Genomic DNA, 23,474 nt, shown 5'->3' with positions numbered 1-23,474 from the left:
AATTAAAGCTCCCATTGATGAAAAAATATTTAATGATGTAACTATAACTGGATAATCAAAATATCATCGAGGTTTTCCTGCTAGACCTAAAAATTGTTGTGGGAAAAATGTTAAATTTACTCCAATGAAAATTGTAATAAATTGAAATTTTAATAATGGAAATATTAATATAAATATTGGAAATCGTTAGATTAAACCTGCTATGTTGGCGAATACTGCTCCTGTGGATAATACATAATGTAAATGTGCTTACAACATAATAATTATTATCATGTAGAGTAATAACAATAGCTGAATTGGATGAAACGATTCCTGTGAAAACCTCCTCAAGTGAATAAGAATACAAAAGCTATGGCTCATATATATGGTGTCCTAAATTATAATTTTTATCCATATATTGTTGCTAGTCAACTAAACGCCTCAATTCCTGTCGGTAAAGCACTCAAGTGAGAGTTATACCTTTACCTTCGTTTCCCCGCCATAAAATGTTATGGTTACCGCTGAGACCTCGTAGTTAACCAATGAACGACGAGAAGACTTGCGCAAAGAGGGCGACACCGCGAAGGTCACACCTATCATCCCGCATCAACTCGACACACAGTCATCAGTCTGGGTCAGGGCTGGGGTGGGGAGAGCACAGGTCCTATTATATCCCGGGTCGTTACCACAACGCCGAAATACCACAACGCCGAAATATAGTAACGCCGAAAAATGTTGCTGCGGGAAAGGGGGGGGGGGGGTCACAGGAGCAAAATTAAAAACAACTGAATGAATTTGTGTGCTAACCCTACCTAACCTAACCTTTGTGGCAGTCCTGCAATGGAATTTTTCGGGGTTAACGTATTTCGGCGTCGTGGTAATTCGGCGTTGTGGTACACAGCAGTTTTCTAGCTGTCGGCGTTGTGGTCAATTTGGCATTTCGGCGTTATGGTTTTCGGCGTTATTGTACGTTCGGCGTTGTGGTGCGTCCCCTTATATCCCCCCTCCCCCGGTAGTATGTTTGGTTGCGCCTATGCCTGGAACTGTGTTCCCCTCGGAGCGTGACCTGGAATGTCCCTGGAAGCCAGGCGCTGAGCCAGGGAGTGATCCAGTATTGCTTCCTGCTCACTGGATTGTTTGTCAACACGTGTCGAGTCGCGGCTGCAGTTTCCCTTCGCCGTGCGTGCTGCCTCAGCACAACAGCCTGCAGTGGCGGCGAGGTCAGCGGAGCGGACTGGACACCCCTCGCCCACTCCTTAAGGGGCCCGCCTCGTCAGGGGTTTATGTGTGTTGGTGAGGCGGGATGATAAGCGCGACGCTCGATGGTATTTCTAGCGCGGTATCGCCTCTAAGCGCAAGGCTCTGAATTGACACGTAGTCTTCTCGTCGTCACAGGATAACTGTGAAATTTTAGCGGTGACCGCAACATTATATGGCCGAATAATGAAGATAAAGGTGAAATGCAAGTCCCTTAAGTGCTTTCCATAATCTGTACTGGTTGTTTTACGCCTAAAAATTACACTGAAAACATGCGTTTTAGCCATTTTAACTCTTCTAGAAATACAGTTTAAAAACATGATCCAAAACTAAAAGTACTTTTCGGCCCTCAGCGAACTCTTAAATGCTTTTCGTAAACATATCCTACTCGGATATCTTGAGTAGTTTTGAAATCGCGTTGTTTTTACTGAAGCTCTGCGCACCGTCTGTGTGACCAGGTAGGTGTGACCGGCTGGTCAGGGGTGTGTCTGTGTCTTCCAGGAGGTGCTTCCAGCGAGGTATCGCATCATATGAACCGGCGCGCAGTCTTCCCGTCACGAACGGGACACAACTGAACAATTTCTGCGGGAAACCCATGACATTATCTGGCGAAGAAATGAAGATTTAAGGTGCAAAACAAGAATCTATGAGGTTGCGTCATATCTAAAGAATTACTCTGAGAACAAGCGTTGTTAGCCATTTTCACTCTCCTAAAAATATAGTATATAAACGTATTCCGGAAACTAAAATACTTAACCTCCCTCAGCGTATTCCTGAATGCTTCTCGTGATGAACAAACACCACTCTGATGTCTGGTACTCTCTGCACATCGCGTGTGCGGCCGGGTGGACGGGACCCGCAACACGCTTCTTTGAAGAGTTTCCAATCGGCCCAACTTAGAATTTTGAGCGGGACGATTGGGTTGGGGGAAAAAAGGGGATGGGGGTGATGGAAGCGGTGAAGACTACTGGAGTATTTTGGGTGGTAAGCATGGAAAATACTTCCCAGTTAAATTCTGCAGTATCTCCAGGTATTGTTTAGTTATGATAGTTTTTTTCAGGAAAGAAAAAAGGGGGGGGGGGAGGGGCCACAGGTATTGCATCTCCCAAAAGGTTGAAAAAAATAATAGCATATTAGTTCATTAAAATTTAATTTTTTATCCTCCCGAATTTTTTCTTTAATTTTTATGCAAGAATTTCAAATTTGAAACATTCATCCAAAATGTTTGTCACGATTTATAATTATAGAGTTGGGAGTATTAGCTGCCTTTATGTGCATAGATGCGTGTAGCACTTCCCCCCCCCCCTTCCCCGGGACGCCTGAAGGTAAGGTCCGTAGCGCAGGCCCAATCAGACGTCGCGAGAAGAAAGAAACATCGCCGGTTCTGCGTGGCTGATGGCAAGGTAAAGAAAAAAAAACCTCACAAGGAAACAACGCAACACGGAGCAAGTCCGGTTTTCGCAGAAATGTAACAGAGTCACGCTCATGTGACGACGTGGGTTTCGCGGTGTTTTGGATCAACCAACAGCAGCCCTGCATGACTCAAAATTTTGAACACCGGGTTAGAACCAAAGTATTTGCGTCCGTACTTTAATAATGGTCGTCACACGTGGCTCCTTTCGCAAACCGATCGATATTTCTTGTGTGAACCTGATCACGAGTAGCATTTAAAATCCGTTGCAATTGTAAACACAAGATTAGTTTCATGGTTTCGTCTTTAACGTGTACGTTTTTGACAGTGAAAAAAAAATTAAAAAACGGGTGTTTTAACGAACGTTTTTAGGTATGAAAAAAATCTACACAGCTGTTTGTACCTGGTATTGGGAGGTGAAGGTATTCATTACTTTTAGTATTCCAGCAGAAAATGATAACTTTCAAGGCTTTAAATCCCATTGACTACACGCCAGTTCATTACCTGGCACGTAAAGGCACATAATTCACTTTTACCTTAACAAATTACTAAATATTTTAGAACTCTCATAATCTTTACATGTTAAATGAATATTCAAAACTTAGCTACCTTATCATTTACAATGCATTGGATATCTTAAACAAAACACCATATTTTGGTGCTTTGGCATATATTCTCGTAAACAGAGATTCTGACATCTCAATTGTAGAAAGATCTGTTTTCCGTGCGACAATGTGACGTCATTCACAGGTTCTGACTGTTATAGACATGGAGTTAGGAATTGTCAGGAGAGTTGCGTTCTGTGATGCAGGTGAAACCATTTTTTTTGACGTGACAACGTCTAATAAATCGATAAACGCCGTCTGCACGCACGAAAAAGTGTCCCGTTACGCACACTGTTCCGTTACGCTGTGTCCCCTTACGCTCATTGTTCCATTACGCTGTGTTCCGTTACGCTGTCGGCGAGTGAAGTAATAATAGGTTATGTTACAATTGACTAAAAAATTACGGTGATTCATATAATTGATGATAGATATTTGATTATATTTTATTTATATGAAAACTTGTTCATAATTATATTTAAACTTTATAGCTAAACGCCAGTTTTTAAAATTAATTACAAGTCATCTACACGAGAACTCTTTCGTCGACTGTTTATAAAGTGAAGTGAAAAGTTAATGTGGTTTTCATTGCTCATTACAATAACAATTTCGGCAATAAAGGTTAATTATTCTTGCATTTTAAAAATCTGATTACTAGTATAATTTCAAGTATTTATTCTTTTATTATTAAAATAAAAATGATTCAATACTATTCATAAGTATGCAATCATTTTATCAATGTTTTGTTATGACGTCACGTTAAACTATCGTCCGTAAACCGACTTTACAACCTTTTTTTTTTTTTTACCTTGACCTCGTCGGATGATGGTTAATAAGTGTGAACTATAATCTCCTGTTTGAACACAGTCACTTCGATAGTACACAATAATTTAAAACTGTAATTTTCGTCACAATAGCACTGGGTCCTCCACAAAGTACAGTCGGCAGTCAAAAATATGCATTCGAGCTGTAGGCACTCGGGTAGATGGTTTAACTTTATCGCTGACTACGAAACTTGCCACAGATGGACGATACAGATTGATCATTTTTTTCTGACCTGGAACATTTAATGTAATTTTGACTACCATTGTGACGTGATCATATTGTAACGAACGAAACTGAAGATAAAAGATAAATACAAATAATTAAGAGATAAATATTGATGTATTTGAATGTGTGGTTCTCAAAAAAAACAAACATTGTATTTGAAAAAGTAGTAAAAATAATAACATGCCGGACTTACTACCAATGAGTTGGATGCAGTGGCGGATCCAGAGGATTTCAGAATAACCAGAGAAAAAATGTCTTAAAATGACTAAATTTGTATTTAATCTACTCACACTACACATAACATCCAACCACCAGATTTTATGATTCTACAAGAAATTCGTCAATTATATTAAAGATATATTTTATTGGTTTCAGAAACAATCATTTTTGTCGGCAATATTAATGTAGCAGACAACTGGTTTTTGCCCCCGGTGCCCCCCCTTGGATCCGCCACTGGTTGGACGTCTGACTGACATGGCGGGGAGTAGGGAGGGGTTACCACGTAATCACGCAGACCGAGGTCACCCCCGGGGCTGTGGGAGGGGCCCTAACGCGAACAGTTGACAGCCGACGTCTGTGAGCTTCCGGCGCTGGCGAAGGTCGGCAGATGGTGCCGGGCGCGACCGCCAGAGTGCAGAGCGGGCTGATCGCGTCACTTAGAGGGGGGGGGGGGGGAGAGAGAGAGAGCAGCAGCCACTTTGGGGAAGCCGCTCCCAGTGCCCTCGCGCGGGAGCCATTGTGATTCCGTCCGGCATCCGTCCGTCCGTCACAATGTCGCGGAAGCGGCCCGCCAAGGCCGCGGCCATTTAAACCCCGTCGCCTCTCGACGGTTCTTCCCTCAGCACGCCAGCGTTGCGTTGCGTTACGTGTGCCGCGGCCGTGCACGTTAACGTAACTTAAAAAATTCGCAGCTCGGAACCGCCATAAACAAGAATCATTGAAAAATTTTCCACGTAACCTAGAAGTCGCACACGTTAGAACGATCGTAACTTAGAAATCCACAACGCCGGAACACACGAGAAACTTACCATTTAGAACTGTCGTTACTTAAAATATTCTCGCTTGTGTGTTTTTTAAATTATGGCAGTTCCCCCACAACTAGGGGGAAGGGGTTTCTTTTGGGGGAGGGGGGGGGGGAGTTGATTTAGGGGATGGACGGGAATGCAGAACGTGAGTATAGTTATAAATACCCTCTCTAAAAAAAATTTCTTGGAGAAGAGGGTTGTTGTTCCTTCCGAAAATATGGAGTTTATTTTATGAAACAGCAGATGATGTGATTTAACATATTTTCCCCAATTGTTTGTCCCCGAATAATAATCACAACAATGTTTTCAAGAAAACGTTGCTTTAAAATATGGCCTTGAAATTTTATTCCCATCGCGCCCAAAAAAAAAGTTTAACTTCAAGACAGTTCCTATTGGCCAGGACACGTGGGGAGAGGATTAAAGGTCCCGAGTTCGGTTCCAGATACAGCGGGGTATTTTTCACCAGTGAAAAATTTATATCATGGTTCCTAGACTTGAAGTATTTGGCGTCCCTTCATCAACATGTTGCGTAAGGCAATATGAAACCACCCTTACAATCTCCTTGCAAAGAGAACCTCGTTTGCGTTGCGTCTTCGAGCTTGGCGTTGTTATCCGGGGTCACAATTACGGGAGGAGATAAATAAATACTTTCATGATACACATTTAATTAGTTATTCATAGAATATTTAATTTATCTTCACGTATAATTAAAAAAAAGATCAAAAATTCGTAGCACAGTAGAAACGAATTTTATATATATATATATATATATATATATATATATATATATATATATATATATAAACTTTACCTTTCGTTTTTAGTAAAAAGTTTATATGAGTACGAAAACCAATTTTTAACATACGTGTTCTACTGGCCTCCTTACAAACATTAAATATCAATCATTTGAATGAGTACGAAATATCCACGCAAATATAAACGTTTTTCGAGACAACCTTTTTGAACAGTTCTTGACCTATAAACAGTATTTTAAATTTCGTGGTCTAGCAATCGCGAAGCAAGGATTTTTTTTTTCCCGGATGAATGGCAGGAAACGAGTTTTAATCTGATCATTATTGATAATAGGAACGATTTTCAAAGAATAAGTTGGCAACGAATGTAGATGTATTGTTTCACCGGTTACTATTTATTAAAACTTAATATTAGGTAAATTTGCGATGTTGAACATTCTTGTGTGTTCGTCCATCGAACACGACACTTTCCCAAACTTATTTTAACGGTTTTAAATTTTTTGAAACAAATTAAAAAAATACTTGAAATTTTCAGCTCTTCTTTTAAATCATACGATACAACCTGCTGTATTACTTAAATATATATATTTTTTTTACGTGTTTGTCTTTGTGTAGGTGATTTTTTTTCCTGTGAAATACCGCTAATCATTTACAGCGATTATCCTGCAGCTCTGGGAAAATGCCTTGCTACGCGATCTCTTAATCAGTTTCGAAGAAGTCCTGAAGTTTTTGAGGAAGGGGGGAGTGGGGGGAGGCCCCTCTTGTAAAATTCCACACGCCGGTATCATCGCTTTGATCACGCACGAGTTTTGACAAACAAGGAGCTAGCTTATCATGTTTTCCTATCGGCGAGAGGTTTTCTTCTTCTTCTTCTTCAGCCGCGGAGCTGGGAGGCTCGCCGGCTGACCTTCGGACACGGCGGAAGCGTCACAGCTCGCGGGGAAGGTACTGCGCGCGTCTCGACCTTGGGGTTCACACTGTGCGTTTCACACTCTCCCCTTCCCACGCACGACATCTGCAACTGGCGCCGTACTTGTTCGGGGGTGCGCGCCTTGTTGCCGGACGTACACGCCATAGAGCAAAAACAGTTTTAGACACGACTTTGAAATGTAATGCAAAAATAAAAAATAAAAAAATTGGTTGTCTGTAAAGTCAGTTTACGGATGTTAGTTTAACGCGACAACGTCATAACAAAACATTGATGAAATGATTGCATACTTTTATGATTAATATTGAAACATTTTTATTGAATTATCAATATTTTGAATGGATACAAAGAAGGAGTGAAATTAAATCTACAATTTAATTAATAAATTTACGTTTTATCTTCACTCATTAATTCAAATATGTTTATTACTTTAACAAACAAATTATTTTAACTATAACTTTAATACATGTTTGCTATTTAACTTCTTCCAATCTGTGTTATTCTGTTAAGTATAGGACGATGATAGGAAAAGTAGGAAACGAATGGGAGTGTTTCAAGTTTAATGTGCCTCGAAAAAGTCAAATCTATGGTTGTTCCAATCGAGTGGAAGAGAGATAGTTGCGGCGCGAGCGTACAATGAGCGTAACGGGACAATGTGCGTAACGGGACAATGTGCGTAACGGGACACTTTTTCGTGCGTGTAGCCGGCGTTCATCGATTTATTAGACGTTGCCATCTCAAAAAAATAAATTTAGAAATTTTTGCTGAAACATTGTAATGTAATTTTTGGAAATGAGAATTTTGGGAAATACATTTTCTTGTTGTATTTCACCGAGAGCATCATCCGATTAAAATTATTTTATTTTTATTCTTAACTAGTTGTAATTGAAAGACGAAATCTTGATTTCAAACTGTGTTTGTAAATATATATATTTTTTGTATAATTTAACATTAAAAATTAGTGCTCTTTTGAGCATAGCACATAGTTGAATGGAAATCCTTGTTATAACTAGTGACCGACTGCTCCAAAAAGATTCTGCAGTTTTCAGAATGACTACAACTCTAATATTACTGTCAATATACCCGTATTTATTGTGTTTAAAAAAATCAATATACAGTAATATTAAAAACTATTATAATAAAATGTGGCAAAAAAATTTTTAATGTTAACAAGCCGGATGGTATGAATGTTACAACAGTGGTCACCATTTGCTTTGTACTTTCAACTGCGTATGTCTGCACAGACCCATGTGGCTTAAAATACATTCACACACGTGGGTTAAAAATACACCTACATCTGTGGTGGTGCACCTGCCACGTACATCGGTGTAAAATTACACTTTTTTTTACAGCGTGGTTCCTTACGATACAGGCATTAACTGACGCCTCTCTCGAACTGTTTGTTTCTGTGGTCGAGTGTGGTTGAGTGATTCAGATCACTCCAAGGGATCGATTACCGCAAGTGGGGAAACGTGGTGTGTTTCCTAACCCCTCCCCTCCGTGTACACCCCCCTTTTTTCATTGCCTGTGCTTTACCCTCCCCCCCTCATTCAACTCATTTGTCAATGCTTCGTCCTCACCCAGCACACACTAACGATCTCATGTCGACGCGACATCGTGTTCAACTGGTGAAAAATCTTTAACCCATCACAACCACAATGCACGCATTTTAAGTATATTTTTTAAAAGCATAGTAAACTGTTAACACATTAACTAGGCATAGTTAGCTAATTTGTTGGTTGTTTGCCACTACTATGTCTAGGAGATATTATTGCAAAAAATATATATTTTTAATAGAACACTCATGCTTTTTAACTTATTCTAAAGAATTTATTAGATATAATTAAAATTATTATCTATCAAATTAAATGGACTTTGAGCGCAACACATTATTAACGTTTCTTTACTACGTTTGAAAACGTATAACATCCATATATTAAAAATGTTTTCTTACAAGCTGATGTAAGAAGCTTGTTATCTAAAATAATTAAAACTGGCGCAATTAACGTCATATCTGTAATCAAGATAAATCGGAGGGCTGGGCGCTGATAAAAGTACGACTCACAAAACAAATATTATCTTTGAAAGATTTGTGCAATGGGAGTGCATGACTTGTAAGTTTTTGGACATATGCCATTGCTAAGCACTTTTTCTGTAGAGGAAAACTAAAAAATAAAAAAATAATAAAAAAAAATACCCAAAAGAAAAAAACTATTGTGTTTGTTTCTTCTTTTCGTTTTGTCGTGTTTTTGTCTCGTTTCAACTGTTGTGCTGAATTTTTTTGGGTTCAATATTTTTGTGCTGTCATCATTTGTGTTTTTTTTATCCTTATATTCTGTTTTGGAAAACTATTGTCTTTGTTTCGTCTTTTCGTTTTTTCGTGTTTTTGTCTCGTTTCATCCGTTGTGCTGAATTTTTTTTGGGTTCAATATTTTTGTGTCGTCATCATTTGTGGTTTTTTTTTCGTTTTCTTAGTACATTTTCTTTGTTTTTTCTTTGTTTGTTGACCATATTCCTGTTACGGAATATTTTGTGGTGTTTATATCCTGTTGACAACAGCAATTTTTTGCTTAATTTGTGTCTTTTTGTCTTTTGGGTATTTTTATTTATTTATTTATTTTATTTTTTTATTTTTTAGTTTTCTTCTACATAAAAAGTGCTTAGCAATGGCGTATGTCCAAAAACTTACATCAAGTCACAAAACAGAAGCGCCAATTACAAAGTTAGTCACTTATATATACCCAATCTGGAAAAGCGATTTGTGAGCATTTTGAAGGGTATAAAATTTATTTATTCTCGTAAACAGGATATACGAAAGTATTATTACTCAATTGCATCACGCTTCTGATCTCTTCTTATATGCTGAATTTTTATTTAAAAAATAAGTTTCTATAACAATTTAAAGATTATCAATATGTTTAAATTACAGTTAAATCTGGGAATAAGGATTTTTTATTATTTATTACTTTTTATACTATTTCTTATTATTTTTTTCTTCTCGGAATTGCATTTATTCTTGGATTCAATAAAACCGATCACTTAAAACTTCGTCCTGCGTGACATTTAACGTCATAAAAAATATTAAGGGTGGTTTACGATTAGTTACCGCCTGTCACAAGGACTTTTTTCTTAAATCATTTGCAGAAATATATCTACTTCATAAAACTCTAACATTGACTGACATACAATGCACAGCTAAAACCGGTGGGTCTATAATCATGAAATCTTGCATAAGAGTTCCCTATACAACGTGGGTACCAAGAAAGGATTTTTAGAATAGGCGATAAAAGTTTGTATGGAAGTTTGTCATTTTTGATGTTAGAAATATGTCATTTTTGATGTTAGAAATATGAAACGTGGTGTTTAGGCTTATGTTTATAAACAATTCAGTAGTATCAGCTTTTTTTCTTTTGGGTAATTCATCAAAAATGAGGATCAAGTACTTTCCCACCGGGCACACGGCTAGTGTCATATAAATGTGGGTCTCATCCCCTCATCAGAAACGCCATGCAATAAATAGCTTATCGCGTGTGGGGATGGAGAAGGACATTGTTTACCAATGGACTGCACAAGATAGAAACTAAGTACATGGCGCGTTTCACACATCCCGCTGGCAGTAATCAAAGACAGCCTTGTGCAGCTATACATACACATACATATATATATATGTACATAATTTGATGTTGGTACGTATGTATGACGTCGATAAACTCCGACACCGTTTGACCGATCGCCATGAAAGTTGGCACATCAAAGTGTTTTTTTTTTTTTCATGGAGAAGGTTTTTTTTTGCTATATATATTTTTTGTAACTCGCCGCTAGATGGCGCTGCAGCGCAACCAACTTCTAAACCGTTCAACCGATCGTCATGAAAATTGGTAGATACGTAAATATTTGAACACGGAGAATATTTTCACGATGTCCATTTTGTTATAACTCGTCAATAGATGGCGCTTCAGCGCATCATCTTCTAAATCGTTCAACCGATCACCATGGGTAAACAGAAAATCAAAGGTCACAGAAATACTACAAACAGCAATTGTGTGTCATTTCTGTATGTCCACCACACTGTCATATTAGCGCTATCACCGTGTTCAGTCCGGGCAAACGCCGTGAACTATTATCCTGTTATTTGTAGTCAAATTACATTTGTATCACACGCGACTAAACTATCTTTGGAGATATAATCTGTCAATAAACATTAAATATGGAAATTATTTGAAATTCCAGCAAAAAAAATCGGACATTAATGCGCGACAAGTGTCAGCCAGCAGAGCTGCTGAAACATCTGAGGCGCTAGAAGCACGCCGGAAAACTAACCGGATCAGAGCCTTTGCTTCAATAATTTATACTTAAAGAAAAGTATGTAATTTGTAATCAATTTATACCAATTTAGATAATATAATTTTTACAAATTTTTCTATAACACTTTCTAGATTCTAGATTACATACAAACCATCCATTTTAGAAAAACGCTGGTAGGAAAACGACTGCCGGGTTATGCTAGTGTATACACACACACACACACATATATATAATGTTTCACTCTTGGTTAATTGGTAAAATGAAACAAAGACGTAATTGTGTTTCTCTTTTTAACGAAAGAAACATAATTTAAAGCCCTTATTTCAGGTTTTTTTTCTTCATATTTTTACAAATATAGAAAGTATATTGTTCACAATAATCATAACCCACTCTCGCTTTTCATGTCACAATATTTAGTAGGCTTTGTTGATATCGTGCCAAAGACAAACCGAAAGAAAAAAGTTCGCACATAAGCTAAATGGTTTTCTTTACATATATACATATATATACACACATATAAATAGAGCATCGCAAACGCGTGTAACAAGCTCACGAAAAAATATTCAAAAAATTTCCCGTCTACTACCGCATACTCAGAGCGTCACTTGCGACGGTACACGATATTCAAAAAAGCTTTTATACGTAAACTACAAGTAAGATCAGACAAACTTTAAGTGATGTGTCAGTCCCTGTTTTATTTAACGTGGAAACTTGATTTTAGTGCTATGTGTACCGCCGTACGTGTTGCCCTGAGTGTGCGGAAGTGGACGGAAACATTTTTCTGAACGTTTTTTTTTTTTTTTTTTTTTTTTTCGCGAGCTTGTAACACGCGATTGCGAAGCTCAACTGTGAACAACACGGTCTGGTTATTCATCGCTGTACTTACCTCTAAATGGATTATTATCGTACTCGTCATTTTTTTTTTCTCTCTCTCTAAAGTTTAGAATTTACTCTGTGAATATTGGGAATAGTTCCCACATTCGTATGACATATTTTGCTCGAAAAATGACGCAATGATGAGCCGTGTGAGTGACAGGAAACTGCTGGAGAGTTACCTCGTCCAGTTGGCGAACGAAAAGAGTGTGACTAGAACCTTTTCAGTGACTTTTCCGACGGCAAGGACCACGTGTGTTAGAACCATGCTGTCGCGCTAGTCGAGAACCGGAAGACGTGTCTCCACAACTGCTTAGCGAGTGTCAATTGCACAGACGGAACTGTGAATCTATTCTACGATAAGTTAAGTTTAGAATTTTATTTGAAAGATAACAAAATCAATATTGATATAATGTTTTCCTTATGTTTTTCTTCTTGAATCACATTTTCCTAATTTTTTTGACGTGACAACGTCTAATAAATCGATGAACGCCGGCTGCACGCACGAAAAAGTGTCCCGTTGCGCACATTGTTCCGTTACGCTGTGTACCGTGACGCTCATTGTTCCGTTACACTATGTCCCGTTACGCTATTGTTCCGTTACGCTGTGTTCCGTTACGCTGTCGGCGAGTGCAGTAATAATAGGTTATGTTACAATTGACTAAAAAATTATGGTGATTCATATAATTGATGATAGATATTTGATTACTGTTTATTTATATAAAAACTTGTTCATAATTATATTTAAACTTTATAGCTAAACGCCAGTTTTTAAAATTAATTACAAGTCATCTACACGTGAGCTGTTTCGTCGACTGTTTATAAAGTGAAGTGAAAAGTTAATGTGGTTTTCATTGCTTATTACAACAACAATTTCAGCAATAAAGGTTAATTATTCTTGCATTTTAAAAATCTGATTACTAGTAAAATTTCAAGTATTTATTCTTTTATTATTAAAATAAAAATGATTCAATTTTATTCATAAAAGTATGCAATCATTTCATCAATGTTTTGTTATGACGTTGTCATAAACTGACTTTACAGACAACCAATGTTTGTGCTGTCATCATTTGTGTTTTTTTTGTCTGAATTATTTATTTATATTCTAACTAAATATTCACAATATCATTTTTGCTCTTGAGATGGTTCCACAGACTGAAACGACATATAAACACACAGCACTTTCAAGCTAGTAGCGTTCTAAATAAGGCAATATTCAGCCGGAAATAGACGTAATTGAAATTAACTAGTTTCGTAGCAGTAGTGAATTCTCAAGCGATAAGCAACTTTGTCGGTCAGTATAATTTCTATGGTTTATCCTAGTAACATAATTCTGTGCATTCTTGTTTTGGACATATTTTTTCTTAGATTACTTCAGAAACTTATGTACTACTTAATGAATACTATAATCCAAAATGTTTAGCAACTATCAGAAATGTGGAAAATTATTTGTACCATTTGAAAACTTAAATAAAGAATTAAAAAACTATGTACAAGACTAAGTTTTTTTCATACGTGGTGTGTATGCGTGATGAAAGAATGAAGAATCGAAAGTACGCCTTTGTTATCGCTGAGCTAGTGGACGTCATAAATATACGTTTATCGTCGTATTATTCCCGTCTTCGCCCACTAACGCTATCAGCATCATTCAAACTTAACAACTCGTGCTAATAGAGTGCTTTTGATCTAACGTCTCAGGTGAGTGGCTGTTCGGCACGAATAATTGTCATTGAGTGGGCTTTATTATCCAATAATTATTTCTATTGTTAGTTGTTTAATGTTCCCATTGAACACACGAGAAACGTAAAAGCTGTTTCGCTTTTAAGCACAAATGGTACGTACAACACAATGCCTTTATTGGAAATTGTATTCATGACTTAACCATTACAAATTGGCATTTGGCTCAACGATTCACGAAAAGTTCTAATATTTTTTATTTTTTATTTTAATTGGGTTTGCTGAAGACTTTATCATTATATTTTTATTTGGCACCCTCGAAAGAGCACCACATATTTAAAATAAAATAAAAATTCAATTCTTAAATATTTTAGTATGTATTTTTCCAGGTACACTTCGACATCTTCGCTTTAATAGACGACAATAGTAAAAGAAATAAGTGATGTGGACGATTGTAAAGAATTAGGGGGGAGGGAGAAAGGGGAATAGCTTATCACATCGTTTAGTGTGTCAGTATTAAATGATCATTAGTTAGGATTTGTATGCTTCACATGTAATATCAAGTAGATTATCCCTACATAAGTTACATTCTGAAAAAAAAACTGGTTGTCTGTAAAGTCGGTTTACGGACGATAGCTTAACGTGACAACGTCATAACAAAACATTGATGAAATGATTGCATACTTTTATGAATAAAATTGAATCATTTTTGTTGAATTATCACTATTTTGTATGGATACAAAGAAGGAGTGAAATGAAATCTACAATTTAATTGATAAATTTACTTTTATTTGCACTCATTAGTTCAAATATGTTTATTACTTTAACGAAGAGATTATTTTAACTATAACTTTTATACATGTTTGCTATTTAACTTCTTACAATCTGTGTTATTCTGTTAAGGATAGGACGATGATAGGAAAAGTAGGAAACGAATGGGAGTGTTTCAAGGATGATGTGAAGGAAAATGTCTTACCCAACACCAAGATGCAGCCAAAAGTAATATAGGTATTTGCGCCACGAACTCTGCAGCAATGCTAGTAGGAACGGGTTAGCAAAGAGCAATGAAAATGTTACATTGAAATGCATGAAAACAGAACTACGCCACGGACTCGGTCGCAATGCTAGGAGGTTCAGGTTAGCAAAGAGCAATATAAAATGAGCGTAACGGGACACAGCGAAACGGGACAATGTGCGTAACGGGACACTTTTTCGTGCGTGCAGCCGGCGTTCATCGATTTATTAAACGTTGTCACGTCAAAAGTGAGCAGGTGAGTTTAAGTGAAGGCAGCATGCACACACACACGAGGAGGAAAATGATGGATGAAGGGAATGACAGTTCCGATGCTGAATGATCGATATGCCTAGTCGCACAGTGAGCAATAGAGCGTGAACGAGGAGTATCGACTGTAGGCATGTGCTCTTCATACCGCTCCAAGAGGTCACGCTCGCTGGCTACCCCACAGGAAGGGCTGTAGATCCCTGTGCCACCATCCAGTAGCGGATCCAGAGGGGGGGCTAAGGGGCGCAAGCCCCCTCCAAAAGCATCTGCGTCCACTATTGTTTTAGTGTTTGCCTTGATAAAGCCTAGCCTCAGCTGGGTCAAGCCCCTCCCAAACCAAAATCCTGGATCCGCCACTGCCACCATTTCATCCCCCCCAGGGCCGGATTTAGAGGTCTGGAGGCCTCAGGCAAAACATAGGAGCCCTCTGGCCCCAAATTATTTTCCAAATAAAATTAACAATTTTTTTTTCAAGCGTGTTTTCCAATAAATAATTTATTGTGAAATCAAGTAGATTATCTTAGTATTTAAAAACACATACATAAATATAATCAGAGACAAGAATTATATTAAATTAAATTTTAGTGTTAATGAATATTTCTGTTAATTTCTGTTATTTCTGTAATATAATCATGTATGTACAAAGTACTGTAGGTAAAGGTAAAACAGCGAAAAAAGAATATCAAAGGATTTGTGGGGGCCCTCCGTTTGTGGAGGCCCCGTGGCTTTCTCCCCGGTTGCCCTCCCCTAAATTCGGCCCTGCAACCCCCCCCCCCCCCCCACCCACACCGTCACCCTCCTGGAAGGGTGGGATATTCTGTGTAGAGTTAAGCTCGGTTCACAAATTTAAAAAAAAACACACACACGAGCGAGAGCGTAGCTGACCATGCACACTACCTGTGCGAAATAGGTTCACGATCGAATTGTTAAGTGTTAATTCCAGCCAATACAATTTCGTAATGAAGATAGCTTCTGTTCGTAAAGTCAGTAAATATATATATATATATATTTTAATTTTTTTTTAAAGCGACAGCTGACCATCAGCATGTAAACACTCATTTCTCAACTCATGATAGTATTGGATTATTAAAGAGCAAAAAAAAAAAAAAATTAGTAAACATTATTTAAGAATCACAATTTTATTTTTATATTTTTAAATACATGTATTGCAATTCACTTGTCTAAATAGTTATGATGATATTTTTTGAAGAAATAATTACCTGGTATTTGTCTGATAGGAATACAATTACTTGCAACAAGTTAGGCTACCAAAGAGACGGTGGATTGAAAGAAAAACCTTCTAGGGTTGCTTCCAATTGGGGAGCCCTTTACTTTTCTAGGGCTCCCCATGCGGGGGTCATCCGGGGGTTTATCCGGGGTAGCGGAGTTTTGCGAAAATATTTGTTAGTTTTGTTTAAGATAACTATAGCATAAAATGTAGTTAAAAACACAACAAGTGTATATTTAACCCGCTCGGCATTATTTTAAAGAATCCTACGTTAATCTTTGTGTGCAAGTTTCGTGTTAGCCTATAAGTTATCGAGGTCAGATACATATGCATAACTGGTGAGTACGGAAACACTCATATTATTTTTTGACGTGACAACGTCTAATAAATCGATGAAAACCGGCTGCACGCACGAAAAAGTGTCCCGTAACGCACATTGTCCCGTTACGCACATTGTTCCGTTACGCACATTGTCCCGTTACGCTCTCTCTTCCACTCGATTGGAACAACCATCGATTTGACTTTTTTGAGGCACATTAAACTTTGAAACACTCTCATTCGTTTCCTACTTTTCCTATCATCGTCCTATCCTTAACAGAATAACACAGATTGGAAGAAGTTAAATAGCAAACATGTATAAAAGTTATAATTAAAATAATCTCTTCGTTAAAGTAATAAACATAATGAATTAATGAGTGCAAATAAAAGTAAATTTATCAATTAAATTGTAGATTTCATTTCACCCCTTCTTTGTATCCATAAGAAATAGTGATATTTCAATAAAAATGATTCAATTTTATTCATAAAAGTATGCAAACATTTCATCAATGTTTTGTTATGACGTTGTCACGTTAAACTATTGTCCGTAAACCGACTTTACAGACAACCAATTTTTTTTGTCTCATAAGTTGTTTTTCACAATTCGATATGGTTTTTTCTTTCTCGTTCGAGTTGCATCTGTTACGCACCCACAGGATGAGACGTGCAGGTATAACTAACAGTTTTCTGTTTGTAGACTGCCGTAGCCAAGCACTGTGGCATAAGCTATAATAAATGCATATTTAAGTCATACAGATTCCCTGAACGGTTGTAGGAAAAGTAGAGGAAAAGAACTGTATTCAAATAGAATAAGTATACAGTACATTTGTAAGCGTTTTAGAAATTCCTATGTGCATCAATGTCGAAGATAAAGTGATACCTAATATGCTAAATAGTAATTACACACATATTTAGCTTATTTCCCCGCTTTAGTTAGCTAGGTGTTATTTTGACATGATTATTTTTTAGAAAATTTCTCACAAGAAAAATCCGTGAAAAAAATTCAATAGTTTGAGTTTATAATTATTTCAAAGTTTTCATATCACTACATAGTATAAAACAAAGTCGCTTCCCGCTGTATGTCTGTCCTTATGTATGCTTAGATCTGTAAAACTACGCAACGGATTTTGATGCAGTTTATTTTAATAGATAGAGTGATTCAAGAGGAAGGTTTATATGTACAATACATGCATAATATAGTAGAGAAACACTGATAATTTTAGAGGTTTACAATGTGATGTCGTAAATAAACACATTTTTTTTGCGCTTACATTGCAAACGCTGGTTGAACCCTAGGAGATAGATCAAAATAATGTACTACAGTATTGTACACCTTAAAAAGGTCAACAAAAAACGTCCACGATGGTCTATGTCTATCTCTTAGGGATAACCCACATTAACAATTTTTTTATCCTTTTCTTTTTACGAGAAATGATGGCTTTTTTACGAAGCGATTTTAATCAATACAGCATTAATCCTTATCCAATTAAGTACCATAAATACAATGTGAATTTAATATAGATTAATATGGCCCTTTACGGCATGTAATTTAAATGAATATTTTCAAAGATATTACAGATTTAAAATGCAGGGACTTAGCGGTTGCGGCGGTACCGGCCGGGGGGCCGGTATATAAAGACATTCTGTAGTATATTTAGTATCAGCATTGCACCCGTGCGAAGCCGGGGTGGGTCGCTAGTATATATATATATTTTTTTTCCTTTCAAATACATAAATCAGTACTATCGGTTATCTTAAACCTTTCTGTTTGACAAAAGGCCAGGAATAATTTTTTTGAATAAATTTGTATAAAATTGTTTTCCCTTGTTTTTCATGATTATATACACAGAACGTGTGTGTGAATTAATTTTCCTGACTAACAATCTGCAGAGTGCATCCTGTCTGAGATAACGCTTCACACTACACAGTCTGGGAGTCGCGGCGAGTAGTCGGAGAGCATCTTCAGACAGCTGTTTGGACGTTTACGTCTAACTTGTAAACTTGCGTTTACGTCCAACGTTAACTTGTAGAAAAAACTTATTGAAGCCCCGAGAATTGTAGTTTTCATAGCTTCTGTTGCCTAGATTGTAAGACACGCACTCTTTAGATTACTTGGGTTTTGAGTGAATTAACAAAAATACAAATATAAAAAATATTATTAATCCGCACTTTGATTTCAAAATATTATGTGAAATGTAAATGCTTTTTACTCAATTATCTAAAAAAGGGAAAAATTTGTTTATTTATTTTTCTTATAAATACTTGCCAGCATCGCTTGAACAGAATTTTCGATTTTTTTTTATTCTGTAACGTTGAACGATGCCCGAATTTAAAATGTTCGTAAGCTGTCTTCCAGTTACTAAGCGGCACAAATTACAAATACTTACATTTGTGTATTTTGTTTAACTAATGTAAATAAATGTTACAACCCCTAAATTAAATTTAAACTTAAAATATAGTAAATTGAAACGAGACTATCATACATATATTTCGTGCAAAACAGTTATTAGAGTGCAAGAGATGTTTTATTCAACTCTTGGTAATGCAGAATAAAATTTTTAATTTCTGCAAAGCTTTGTATATTATGTACTTCCTAGTGAAATAAAAAAATCTAAGCCGGAATCAACTTTTGTATTATACCTTAAACAATTTTGTTTTTAATACATAGACATATGTAAGAAGAAAAAAATTTTCTTTAGAACTAAAACTACATTTTTCTTTGATAAAACAAGTATTTGAAAAATAATAACTTCTTCATTGTCTGTAAAAGTCTCGTAAAAATACGATTTTGGTCGTGCGATGGCGATGCAGCCCCAAAACCAGCACTCGGGAAAGTGATTACCAGCTTCTGTCTCTTATTCGGTCACAGGTGTGTTTGTGAAGAAGTTCCACGTAAACGTTCCATATAGAAGTACAAGTTTGTAACTTAAAAGTAAAACTTTACAAGTTACAGTTTCAAGTGTTTCACAGACACCCTCTTGTAAACTTTTAATTGCAAGTGAATGATCACAAGTTTACAAGTGTTGTACGGTACTTCTAGGCTACCATAAAACCGTGGGTTTATGACAATTTTACCTTAGAAACTTTTATCTGACACTTGTTGCTCGCTAATAATTTTCTATCTACCTCAGAAAGGTAGGTAGGTTACAATTACAAGTTCTCATAGAATAATGTTGATACTTCTTCCCCTACTGAGATAAAATAAAATAATACAGATTTTTATAATCACAAATTTATGCTGTACCTAAGAACCAAAAACTGTTACCAGTAGGTACATTAATTAAATTAGGATATGTTCTCAAAACGTGTTAGTTATAAGTGTGATTATGTTACCAAATCTTCTTAACTACAATGTTACCAAATACTAAACTTATTACACACAATTGAAACTTATACCTGGCAGTGAAAATTTTTGCAAATCTATGTAAAACGCATGTCGGTAACAACTTGTGATTGCAAGATATTATTTTCTTTACAATTGCCAATAACAAGACTCGTACATTTGTTCGCGTAGAATTATCCGCACTCGCCATTGATTGAACGTGAATAATTAACGTGCCGTCAATCACGCATATTTCCCTTCAAAAGGGATCCGAAACGAGTCCCCGTTTTGTTTTCTTGCGCAGTGTTCCATTTACGGGCGTTCGCTGTCTGCTTTGCCAGCGCGGAACTGTCAAAACTGAGCCATTCACGTTGGGAATCAGAATGTTTGTTTTGGACAGCTTGCGCTAGCTTTCAATCTCGCATTCCCTCTTCGCCACTTTGGGAGCTAATGAATGGCAATTGTAAACAGCTATCACTCAGAACTGAATAGAAATGCGTTCATGATACTATGGTTTGTTTGAGCCAAAAAAAAAGTTATTTATTGCAAACTTTGAAAAAGTATTAAAATATGGATGATAACTTAACAAATTCTTAAATCAACTCAAGCGTTTGAAATATAATATTTAACGTCTAAACAGTATTATATTATCCTGCAATGTTGTAAAAGTTCACTTTAAATTTACCAAGAAAGCTGGTACGTACATTTGTGGTACCTTTCGTAAAATGATAGTGAATTGTATTGCTTTGAACATTAAATCCCATGTATGATATTGATAAATTAATGAAACTCTCAAAACAGTTTTAGGTCTGCGAAATATAAAAAAAAATTCTTCTTGCTTTAAGGTGCTTGTGTAACGTGTTTACAGCTAAACACAGAACAAGGAAGTCGGAATCCAGCATAGCTTGTACGATCTAATTAAATGAAACTACGAAAATCTTCGTTTATTTGAGGTATGTTCTTTGTTTAAAAGTACGTAAATTTACTGTAAACTTAAACAGTGTTGAAAAAGAGATAATGCTACTTTAAGCGTCAAATGTATCAACATATTTAGTAAAAATAATTTAACAGAAAAAAAAGTTGTCCATTCCAGTAAGCTGATCACTTGAGTTGAAACTCTGATGAACAGCCCTGCTCACACAAGCACTACATCTAATTTAAAATATAATCTGGCGTACACCTATTATAGCGACTTTTTACGAGGACAAAAAGGTTACAGCTTATGGCGTCTTAAGACTAAAAAAAACACTAAACATGAACTTAAAATTGCTTATGAAACTGCAAACCTAATACACGTGCGTTCTGAACAGTAGCAGGCCTGTTCCCTCATTTTTAATAGCCTTTCCTGTCGTGAAATGTTGTGTTCTTTCTCTTTAATCAGCAGTTCGTTCCTTCACTGGTATGGAAAAGCCTGTCTCTCCGTTCCATCTTATTTACTTGGTTGAATCGGTAAAACCAGTTCCTATATAACTGAAGTCGTTTTTATTTTCACATACGGGTTGCAGAGCTTTTATAAAAACAGGCATGATTTTAAAATTGCTATATATATATATATTTATATATAAGGCAGTTTACGGAAAGTAGGCTATATAAGAATATTTTAAGGGGTAATGGTAGTACTATTTCCATATTTCATCCCAAAAAGATTTTTTGAGAGTGAAAATTGTTCATTGTTTCAGAATAATATTTTGGTATGATACCTCCGGCAGAGATTCTTGAAAGCATTCAAGGGACATTCAGTACAACTTTATCGTCATTTATCCTCCATATAATGTTATGGTCACAGCTCAAGATATCACAGTTGTCTTAACGCACGACGACAAGACTGCGCGCCAGTTCAGAAGCGATACCGCGCTAGAAGCACCAGCGAGCGTCGCGCTTATGATCCCGCCTCGCTAACACAAATGCACCCCTGACTTGAAACTTAGGAGCTCTGACTGGTTGAATATCATCGTATCACATTGCGCGGGTTGGTGCTACGGTAAAACTTTAGACTCGCAATACAGACGGGCCGGCGTCGGTAAATGGTCTAGCAATGGCGATGCCCACTATCCAATGTACAATTTAGGCCACAACCCTATTCCTTCTCCAATATTCCTGAAAAACTATTTCACTACCTCGCTTCATCCAGTCAATTTTGATACACTTTAAATTTGTTTTTGTAACTGTAACGTAAGTATTCATGTAAAATTACAGATATTTGTAAATTTGTACTTTTACATGAAAAACAACTGTATCCCTACAAAATAAATGTCCACAGTATTACTTTGTTCGGATTATTACCCGGACATTTATACTTTGTGTTGTACCAGTACAGAAAATATTTAAAAGTTATTTGTAAACCGTTCCCTGAATATCTTTCCAGTGTTAACTAGCACATTAAGAAACATGATAAAATGAAATAAAGTCAAATGGTTGAATATTCGATTATCTTTTCCATGATTTAAACAATTTTTGCTTGAATGAAACATCCACTTGCGCCAATTTTCGTTAAGAAATACTCAGTTATATCTCGACAAACGTATTTCATATATGCAAAAATAACCATAGCCACGTGTTCTAGAAAGTAATGTTACAAACTATTTCATGGCAATTGGTATCCCAAGGAATTTATTGTGAAAGCACAGGAAAAATTCCTTCTGTGTAGGATACATAAATTTCTGCAAGTACATTGGCATCAGCAGAGATAAACTACCTGATTTTTTTTATCAACAATTGAATAACTCTCTCAAAATAAGAAGTTTATTATCATAAACATACAAGAACTTATCTTCCCGGCATTTGTTTTTATCATAGTATCTTTTCCCGCGGTTTCTTCATTTCACTAGCGATTTCCATTTTCGATCTCTACTAGCATTCAGATTCCTTTTTGCAGGAGTTTTGCTCGGAGCTTGTTCAGATGCATCGCCATGTATCGCTTGACTTTTATTCTGTCAGAGCTTCCCACTCTGTAAGGTGTGCCGTTCGTCGTACTCACCTTGCTGGTCCAGTCACGGTGGTCCAGACTTCTGACCGTCGAGCCAAAAAGTCCCTGGATCCAGTCCTGGCTGGGCCACAGAAATTTTCATCTTTGGAAAATTTCCTCCGTAGATTCAAGGGCTGTGTTCGGTCGGATCCTTTCCTTCACATTCCGGAAGGTAATTACTATAAATTCCATACCAGACAAATCTAAATGAAAAAAAAATATATATATTTCTGCTCCAATGTTAAAATAATATGTAAAAAAAATCTATATTAATAAAAGAGAGAGTTTGTGTCTTCCTGTCTAGTTTACCCTGCGCGAAAGCAGAAGACCTAGATCCGTGTACTATGGTATGTGGATCCTCCAGGAAAATGAAGGAGAAAAAAAGGAGGGGGACCGTTTGCACCTCGAAGCAATTTTTTTCGGGTTTTTTTATTTACAAATGAAAATTTCAATATGATAAGTAAACAGAATAGCTGAATAGGTGTTTCAAAAACTATAAT

General features: G+C 36.6%; 1 protein-coding gene across 2 annotated transcripts in view; it reads left to right on the top strand.

Moving 5' to 3' along the window:
• The window catches only part of LOC134534898 (aquaporin-4-like), a 64,650-nt gene that overhangs the window by 4,348 nt on the left and 36,828 nt on the right, over nt 1–23,474 (top strand). The window contains exon 1 of one of the 2 annotated variants that reach the window (XM_063373580.1): nt 1,742–1,865. The exons of the other annotated variant lie outside the window; for it this stretch is intronic. The gene's annotated coding sequence lies outside the window, so the exon portion shown is untranslated. Of the gene's footprint in view, nt 1–1,741; nt 1,866–23,474 lie in introns of those variants that run through there. 2 annotated transcript variants of the gene reach the window in all.

This window comes from Bacillus rossius, chromosome 8 (assembly GCF_032445375.1).
Source record: "Bacillus rossius redtenbacheri isolate Brsri chromosome 8, Brsri_v3, whole genome shotgun sequence".
In the NCBI taxonomy this organism is placed as follows: Eukaryota; Metazoa; Arthropoda; class Insecta; order Phasmatodea; family Bacillidae; genus Bacillus; species Bacillus rossius.
This window is presented reverse-complemented; position numbering and strand designations above follow the sequence as displayed.